A 10113-nucleotide genomic window follows, 5' to 3' on the forward strand; every position below is an offset into this window, starting at 1 on the left:
TCCTCATGTTTCGAAAATATGCATTTGATACTTCGGATGTTACACTCACTTCTCTGTAAGCTCTGTTTCGGTTATGATCTTGTTCCATAATGGGACCAGGTACGACATATGTTTCCAGCGAATATTATTTATGCTATATGATCAGCATTTTGCTAATTTGGATATTCAGTTCATTTTCTGTATCTTCTGCTTCGATTATGACTTTGTTTACTACGTTCCGTGCTTTACATACTCAGTACATATTTCGTACTGACCCCCTTCCTTCGGGGGCTGCGTTTTCATGCCGCGCAGGTACAAACGACAGGTTTGCTGATCCGCCCGCTTAGGACTTTATTCTGCTATTTTGGAGCGCTCCTTTATCCGGAGCCCATATTTTGGTACAGTCTTCTGCTATCGTATATATGTACATTATTCAGGGGTACGACGGGGCCCTGTCCCGTCTTATGATTCTGTTATGTTCTGTAGAGGTCTGTAGACATACTTGTGTGGGTTCTGTATATGTTTTGGATGATATGATCTGTGACAGCCTTATCGGCTTCCATGTACTATGTCGGTTCATTTATGATAATTACTAACGCCAATTGATTTTTTTTCATTTAAAAATATTCTGCTGATATGCTAGTTTGGGTTATTGGGTACGTTTGGGTGTCCAGCACGGACACTAGTCGCGGCCTACGGAGTTGGGTCGTGACAAAAGTGGTATCAGAGCAGTTCGTCCTCGGAATGTCTACAGACTGTGTCTAGTAGAGTCTTGTTTATCGGTGTGTTGTGCACCACATCTATAAACAGGAGGCTACAGGGCATTTAGGGTGTTACCTTTCTTTGAATCTTAGATCGTGCGATAGAGCCAGCTGTAGGAAATGAATTCCTTTTTTTATTAACCCTTGATTTCAGCTGGAGGACGGTATCGACGTAAGACAGCGACTGATGATATTGGAAGCTGCACAGTACACAGGTAAGTAATGGTATGAAAGACGTATGCTGGGTAAGGTATTTGAAGTACGATTGAAACACAAGCTGAAGATTAAAAAGAAAAATAAACAGGAAAGTGTAGCAGGTGCCATTTGAGTTGGGCATGTGAGGTAAGCCTCGGCATCTTTGTACTCTTATTTGAAATTGTTAGCCCCGTGTAGCTATGATGCGATATGATATGATATGTATATACGTATATGTGTTGGCCCTGTGAGGCATGGTTGGTATTTCCTGTGTACAGGTTTTGGGATAGTAAGAAATGCAGAGGAACCTCTGCCCAAACTTTTCTAGGAATATGAAGAGGAAAATGAGACATAAATTCTTAACATATCTTGAAGGTCGATACCGATAGGGTAAATCTATTATGTTGGATTAAAAGTTTAAGAGATACCCTCCATGTCATTTGTAAGAAGCATTATCCTTGTTTGGAAAATTTTATCTCGAGAAAGCATATACGAGTAGCAAGTTCGCAATTTATTTAAATGAACCAGAAATATGTTCCAACCCCATTTTGCTTTAGCACAGCCCATGTGAAGGGCAAAAATATGTGGAAGGGCAAAAATGTCCAACGATCAAGTTTCCTCTAATTGAAAGAATACAAAGTGTATGACAAGCAGTCGGGAATTGAGTGGTTCGCTCACGACTCAAATATATAATATATATATATATATATATATATACATGGAGGTAAATATTGAAGACGTACAGGGGGCAACACGGTAACTATATAGTCAGAAAAGTAAAAGAATTCTCGCTAGGTCGGGGTGGGACCCGCTACGAGAACGTTTTGAAAAGCTGTCAAGACCACGACTTGTCTTAAATTACGTGACAAAGGACGTGCAGGGCAATTGGTGTAATTATAACGGCCTAAATGCATTAAAGTTGTAAGGTTAAGCGTGCTAGGGCCAGAGCAATTCTGGGATGGGTGACCCCCTGGGAAGTAAACTAAAATTTTCACAAGTATAGGAATAAGGGACGAATGGGAAATTTGAGGTAACTTAAAGGAAATTAGGATATGCGGAGTGATTAGAAACACTCAAGAAGTCGGGTAGACTAAGACAAGATAAGCTGGTGAGGAAGAAGATAGCGCAATGGAGCTTGGGAATGAGAGTAAGTTTGAATAAGCGTTTGAGAATTGTTTTGTAAGCAAAATGGTAGTAAATGTGTATTTGTACACATGACACCCCATTCATGATTGTACCGACCGACAGGTGGACCTCAGCAGCCAGTGTCGCGAGGTATGAAAGACATTAACCGAACAGAATTTGAGAGACAAAGCGAAAGACATGGTACAGATATTATAAGTAAACTGACACTAGTTCCGTCGCCAGCTAAGGCCGGGACGTTCCAGCACAACGATGTTCGGAAATAGAAAAAAAAAAAAGGGGCGAGTACGTAAAAGGGGGACAGTAATAGTAACGTTTGGGAAATTTTGAAGGAAAGAAAGAGACCTCTCCGACGTATTATAATACCACATAAGGCTAGTTGAACATTCGAGGACGAATGTTCTAAAGGGGGGGAGGATGTTACATCCCGTATTTTTGAACGTCAGATTAATTATAAGTTGAGGTGGGGCCCACACGTCAAGATTTTTTTTGGGACATGTGACAAATTATATGAATCACATATGTGAAGTTAAACACAACTCAAGAAGGACCCTTGGGCCAAATCAAAGTGGAAGTCCTCCAAACGAATATTTTTAAGAAAACGTTTTCGGGTGACCTGACTTTGGGGGGGCAAAAACGGTATTATAAGTTTGGAATTTGGAAAAATACCAAGAAATAGAAGTTGTAGATAATTGAATTATCTTTCCAACCATAGGTCGTGGGTTCCCAGGTGACGTCGGGACAAGGAGATATGGACGTTTTAATGCAGAAAGGTTAGTGGGCTAGGCCCAATCCGAGCCCAACCGGGTTAGGCCCATTACCCAAGTTTTTATAAGTGAAAATTTCGGCCTTCCTCCTCATTTTAAGACCTGTAACAACCAGAAAATTCTGGAAAGAGAGAGAGAGGAGCTTTGGAGAGAAGAAAAACTAATTTTGACCAAAATCCGAGCCCCGAATCCCGAAGCCCATGAAGGGAAAAGTGTTGTACGCTGCGTTGTCTTCAATTTGAGCTAAAAATCAACCAAGGAGGAGGGTGATAACGTGGTGGCTGAATTCTTAAGGTATGAATAAGGTTCCTTTTCATTGCTAACAAGTTTATTTAAAGTTTTAACGGATTAGAACGGGAAAATAGCGATATAAATTCGTCCGTTGGCATTGTGAATTATGGAATGAGATTTGAAGAGAATTTTGGATGAAAATAAATGTAGTTCACTTGTATAATGTGGAGGAAAAATGGTTTAAGATGGCATGAAAAATTGTTGGAAAATGATTATAGGAACTTATGTGATTTTAATGTAATTTTATGTAAATATGGAAATGAAGTTTTAAATGTGAATGGCTATGTTGGTTGGTGGATTTGGAGGGATGTAAGTCCATATTAGCATGAAAGGTTGGTTGTTAAGTTGTTATGGGAAGTTTTGTGATTTTATGGTAGATTTATGTAATTATGAAAATGGAATTGTTAAGGTGTAAATTATGATTATGGTTGATGAAATTGGAAGATGGAAATATGTTATGAATATGTAGGTTGAAGATTTGAAGTTTTGGGTGAATTATGTTTTGGTGGAAAGTTTGTATATTTTGTATATCTTGTGAATATTTCGTAGAAATGATATGAAATATTTCCAAATTATATTGTGATGATCTAGATGATGAATGTGAAACCATTGAGGTTAGTTTGGAAATTGAAGTTGAAATGAAGGTTATGACATTATGTTGGGAAGATAGCTAGTTAAGTTATATTGTGTTTACAGTGATTGTTGTTGTTGTTTATGTTGTTGTTGGGTTGTTGTTGATTGTTTTGGCCGAGTTAAATTCTCGGGGATGCTATATGTATAGGGGAGATGCTGCCCAAATTTCTGTAGGCAATTATGAATAAAGATTGAATACTTAAAGATTGGAAATTGAGAATTGGTAAATGTGACCAATTGCAGATTTTGGGCGAAACGGGAATTGAATTTGGAAAGGCGTAAAGAGCATACAAGGTATGTAAAGCTATCCCGATTATTCTTTTGGCATGTCCTAGGTGTACTAGGATCGGATTCGAGCCTCGGAAAGTATTCTGCTCATCGGAATCCGCATTTGAAAATACCCCTTTTTCATTCAATGGAATTGAACCCTATAAGTATGCTTTATTGAAAGAATTGTGCAAACTTCCGCAAATTGTTTAGAAAATTATGGAATGTCCCCAGAATCTCCGTAGGTGACTTTATAAGCTTAAAATACGTAATTTGAGCCCACCGCTTCGTTTGTCCCGAGGTGGGCCCACTATTTCCGATTTTACCCTTTTAGTGGTTATGACTTGTCTTCGAGCGTTTTTTTTTTAAAGAAATGTTTTTAACTACGCTTGTAATTACTAAATAAAACTTGTTTTAAATATTCCATTAAGTCTTGTAAAACTGTTTCGGAACTTGGAAACGAACTTAGAAAGATTATGCTTCTGTAATCCATTATGACATCCGAAATACACTCACTATGATTCTGTCCGATTTCATTATTTCGATTTGTCATCCGATAGGTCTTATTGAGTCTCTGGAAATATATGACATTCGTTTGAATTATTTTGATAAGCCCCATAATGTATTTTGAAACATGAAAATGATTACAAAAAGCTTATTTTGACATATGCTATTGGGATATCCGAAATGCATACACTATGATTACTGCTCCGCTTCTGTCATATGGTTTGTCATCTGAATTATGCTACTGAGTCTCCGTAAATGTGCTATATTTTAATTTGCATTAGTTTCTCACTACTCCATTCGTGGATGCCCCAATGTTTCCCACACTGAGCCCGGGCCAGGATATGTTGTCAAGCGTATTCCTCTGCATTGTTCGCCGTGCCTCGATGTGAGGGGGCAGGTATACATGTACATGGGTTGTGGAGTATGATGTGCCATGTACACACTCTGATATGATATGATATGATCTGATATGGCCATCTGATATGATATGTTATGTTACGGGGTTATCCCCTATTCTGCTCTTTATGTGTGGTGGCACCAGCGTCGGGGGGTGGCCACGTTCTGTTTGCCGAGTCCCTTGGAAGGGGTCGGATATGATATGGTATATGTTTCTGTACACACTCCTCATGTTTCGAAAATATGCATTTGATACTTCGGATGTTACACTCACTTCTCTGTAAGCTCTGTTTCGGTTATGATCTTGTTCCATAATGGGACCAGGTACGACATATGTTTCCAGCGAATATTATTTATGCTATATGATCAGCATTTTGCTAATTTGGATATTCAGTTCATTTTCTGTATCTTCTGCTTCGATTATGACTTTGTTTACTACGTTCCGTGCTTTACATACTCAGTACATATTTCGTACTGACCCCCTTCCTTCGGGGGCTGCGTTTTCATGCCGCGCAGGTACAAACGACAGGTTTGCTGATCCGCCCGCTTAGGACTTTATTCTGCTATTTTGGAGCGCTCCTTTATCCGGAGCCCATATTTTGGTACAGTCTTCTGCTATCGTATATATGTACATTATTCAGGGGTACGACGGGGCCCTGTCCCGTCTTATGATTCTGTTATGTTCTGTAGAGGTCTGTAGACATACTTGTGTGGGTTCTGTATATGTTTTGGATGATATGATCTGTGACAGCCTTATCGGCTTCCATGTACTATGTCGGTTCATTTATGATAATTACTAACGCCAATTGATTTTTTTTCATTTAAAAATATTCTGCTGATATGCTAGTTTGGGTTATTGGGTACGTTTGGGTGTCCAGCACGGACACTAGTCGCGGCCTACGGAGTTGGGTCGTGACAGATTCTCAACTTCTATCAACCCTAGGAAGCATTCACACCCTTGATTCTACCAACTTTTGATGTTTGATCCTTGATTCCTTTCTTGAATATGTGTTAGTGTGATATGGAGAAATTTCTAGAGGTTTAAAGAGTGTTGGAGAGGTGAAAAATGAGAAAAAGAAAGAGGGATCATACATATATAAAAATAGAACTCGGACCCGACCAGAAATATACGGTCTACTATACGAACCGTATAATTTATACGGTCCGTATAATGGACCGTATGTTTCTTCTAGAAACTCACCCTTCACTGGAAGGGTTCTACGGTTAGGTATACGGGCCGTATAAAATATACGGTCCGTACATATGACCGTATAATCCTCAATTTTTCCGGATTTGCTCTCGTCGCTTCGTTTGATCCCGAATCCTTATGGAACCTTCTTGGTACTTGTTTAACACTTCCTTAATGATCTAACGTACATTATAACTCGTCCACAGGACCTTACTAAATATTCATTAGTTCGAAAACCATGAAATCCTTCCCAAACATAGCTTATACTTCACTTCCTTTAACGAACCTACATTCACCAAGTCATATAACAAAACAAATCTTATCGTATATGCCGTAAGGTTTCCAATCACCTGCTTCTAATCGTGAAAGCTTCATGTTCGCCTTAAGCTGGCATTAGTCTATTCACGATGCGAAATCGTGAAATTGCCGAGGTGTAACACTTGTATGACTATTATGTAACACCGAGCTTATATGGCCGGGTATGATATGTATCACGCACGTACCACTGCAATTGGGTACGGATAACCCTGAGCCTTGGTAGGGCCAGGTATGTATAATCACCGTGTCTTGCCATGGCCGGGTATGTGAAACACTGATCCTTCATGGTCGGGTATGCTATGAATATAAATATGTATATGAGTATGAATATGTAAATAAATACATATACGAATACGGATAAGGATGTATGTTCACAATCACATATTAGAAATGGAAGGTCCCTATGAAAAGCAAGTAAGTGTTTATGACGATGGTTCTACCACCTCCCATCTTATACTATTTCTTATGTTGTCTATTATGCTTCTATAATGATGATGATTACGCTTTACATACTCAGTACATTCTTCATACTGACGTCCTTTTCTTTGTGGACGCTGCGTCATGCCCGCAGGTGGCCAGGGAGACAGGCTTGATCCATAGCTTTATTACTCAGGGACTACGTAGCGGAGCTCCATTTCATTCGGAGCTACAGCTTTTGGTATCTATTCTTTTGTGTACATACTTATGGGCATGGCGGGGTCCTGTCCCGCCTATATGATGTGACATACTCTCCTTAGTGGCTCGTAGACATGTGTATATAGTTAGATGTATTTAGCCTTGTCGGCTTATGTTTTGTATATCATTTTGATGGCCTCATCAGCTTATGTACATTGATATGGGCATAGTTGTTGATGGTGATATAGATGTATTGTTGCCCAATGACATTAGTATGAATGATGGATAAAAAGTATGACTTAGCCATGTGGCTCACCTAGATGTAAATGTGAATGTACGATAAGAGCTGCCGGGTGGGTTAGCACCGGGTACCCGTCATGGCCCTCAGACTGGGACGTGACAACAAGCCAACAATGACATTCCATCACCATTTATGGACTTATCTGCACTAATCAACAATTTCAAGAATCAAGGGTTGAATGAGAAAGACCTTGTTGCACTCTCCGGTGGACATACATTAGGATTCGCTCAGTGTTTCACCTTCAGGAATCGCATTTACAATGAGACTAAAAATATTGATTCCAATTTTGCAAGACAACGACGATCTAGTTGTCCAAGAACTGGAGGTGATTCAAATCTTGCATCCCTTGATCCAACTCCAGCATTTTTTGACACAAAGTATTTTAGTAATTTGGTAATAAATAAAGGGCTTCAGCACTCTGATCAAGAATTGTTTAGTGGTGGTGGAACCGATAATCTTGTTAGGACTTATAGCAGAAATCCTTGGATTTTCTCTAAAGATTTTGCTAAATCTATGATTAAGAAGGGTAATATTAAACCTTTGACTGGGAATCACGGTCAGATTCGGGTGAATTGCTGGAATGCGAACTAAGATGTGTTGACTATATATGCTGATGAAATTATGTTAAGTGTCTAAAGAATGTTAGTACTTTTTTTTTTTTTCAAATTATTTGAGTTTATTGTGGAGTGAATGAGTTTGCAATAAAGTTGAGGAATCTCTCTGTTACATGATTGTCTACTTTGAGAATTGATTGGATTTCTTTCCAAGTGTAATTGAATATGCTAAAGGCATTGTATGTTCATTCTTAGCATTGATGAGTAAATTCAAGGTGCTTGCTGAATGAAAGAATTTCCTTTTCTATAATAGATCTCTCAGGGAAATGTGTTTTTTTTAATCGTTGGTTCATGAGCCAAGTACGTATCACCAAGTCTTATTGAAGTCTAATATAGTATTGGTGGAAATAAATTTCACACAATAGATGCAAGAATCAGTATCCTCTTTCAACATTTTCCTTTCCCATCATCTTGTGTAAGAAAAAAAGAAAAGAAAAACTGTTTTCATGATATTCAATCATTAAAGCGGCGAACATGGTTGGCTAAGAAGAAAAACTTATTGCAAGTTATGTGTCATTACTGAAAAGGTATATGTGGTTATCGTTATAAACAGTTCAAACTGTTAAGTATTTTTTCACTAGTAAAATAATTAATTAAGAAGTGAAATTCAATTCTTTTTATGTAAAGAATTGTATGGCCAAACTTATAAAAAATCTCGTAAGCTAATTACAATTAATTTATTTGTAGCTGCACATCGGTGTTGACATTTGAATCATGAGATTAAAAAGTATGTACTCTTGGGAATGGTCAATTGGATAACGTTTTCAAATAGTTCGAGTAACTAATGAAAATTATTTATTTTTTTTGAAATAATTTTTTACTTTATTTGAAAATTAATTTTCGTTACAAAATTTTCAAATCTGACCTAGTTTCCAACACCATCATCAATTCCAAGTTGGAAAAGTACTTCAAATATTAGAGAAGGGCTCTCTTCTCTTCTTTGCAAAAAATATCACCGAACATGATTCCAACTTCATGTATTTCAAATAAAATGAGAAATATTTGGAATCTATATTGGCCAAGCGCGTACTAAACCTAAAACCACTGTCAGAGGATGGGGGTCAAGTTGACCTTACATATTTATTAACTGGGAGAAAAAAAAAAGTTCATTTTGAGGACACAGAATAATTCTTCTTCCCAGGGAGAAAATAGTTAGGTTTTACCCTGAATTTCCTTATTTGGATTCTATCATAATTGTGTTTTACTTTAAAAAGAATTTCTTAGTATAAAAGGGTTTCTTTGGGAAAAAGGACTCTACCATATTTATCCCTTTTCTTGGAGGCGAAATTTTGCACTTCTATACATTGATGATATTCAATTCAAACAAAAACACAATAACATCCAAAATGTAGTCGTTTAGAGAGTTTTGTTTAGGGGGGGGGGGGGGGGGGGGGGGAGATTTTTCCTCTCAAAAGGTTCTATACTTTTATATTAGTTTTTCATATTAGATCAATTGATCAAATCATAGTAGAATATTATGTCTCTTTTTAGTATATTTTCTTTTTTGTCTGATTTATTGTCATTCAAGATTTGCAATTGTTAGATTCCGCATGACGCCCTGTTATTTCGATCCCACAACGTGGTATCAAATCCAATGGTTCGAGCCCATGGGTCAACGAGATTAAAGATAGATTCAAATCAAATTGCAACCAATATCACGATAATGAAGATTTAATTTGTCCGGAGTACTACATGTGGAGATGGATTTTCAACCATATTTTCAACATCTTTGCTGCTGCATCTGTAAAAATAAAGCAAAATATTTTAAAACAAATTTTTAACCTTATTTTTAATCATGGAAATCAACAGTGATGAAGATTATGGGTACATAGAGAATCAAGATTATTTTGCCAGAAAATTCAGGCCAAAGGGAGATTCGTTAGGGTTTGCGCTGAATTTCCTACCTTATTTGGATTCGACCATAATTGTGTTTTACTTCAAAAAGCATTATTGGTATAAAAAGTTTTCTTTGAGAGGACTCCATCATATTTATCCATTTTCTTGAAAGAGGAGTTTTGCACTTTTATAAATTGACTGTATTTCCTTCAAACAAAAACACAACAACAACCACAATGTAGTCGTTTAGGGAGTTTTGTTTACGGAGAGATTTTTCTCTCAAAAGGTATGATTTTATATT

At 37.6% G+C, this 10113-nt stretch overlaps 1 long non-coding RNA gene and 1 pseudogene across 1 annotated transcript; both read left to right on the forward strand.

Moving 5' to 3' along the window:
• The window catches only part of LOC132630887 (peroxidase RIP1-like), a 69078-nt pseudogene extending 60878 nt beyond the window's left edge, over positions 1-8200 (forward strand).
• LOC132631374 (uncharacterized) lies at positions 2735-5745 on the forward strand. Its single transcript, XR_009578838.1, has 3 exons — positions 2735-3139; positions 4013-4063; positions 5456-5745. It is a non-coding gene; the product is annotated as an uncharacterized LOC132631374 (long non-coding RNA).
• Positions 8201-10113: the final 1913 nt, after the last annotated feature.

Source organism: Lycium barbarum, chromosome 3 (genome assembly GCF_019175385.1).
Source record: "Lycium barbarum isolate Lr01 chromosome 3, ASM1917538v2, whole genome shotgun sequence".
NCBI classification, from domain to species: domain Eukaryota; kingdom Viridiplantae; phylum Streptophyta; class Magnoliopsida; order Solanales; family Solanaceae; genus Lycium; species Lycium barbarum.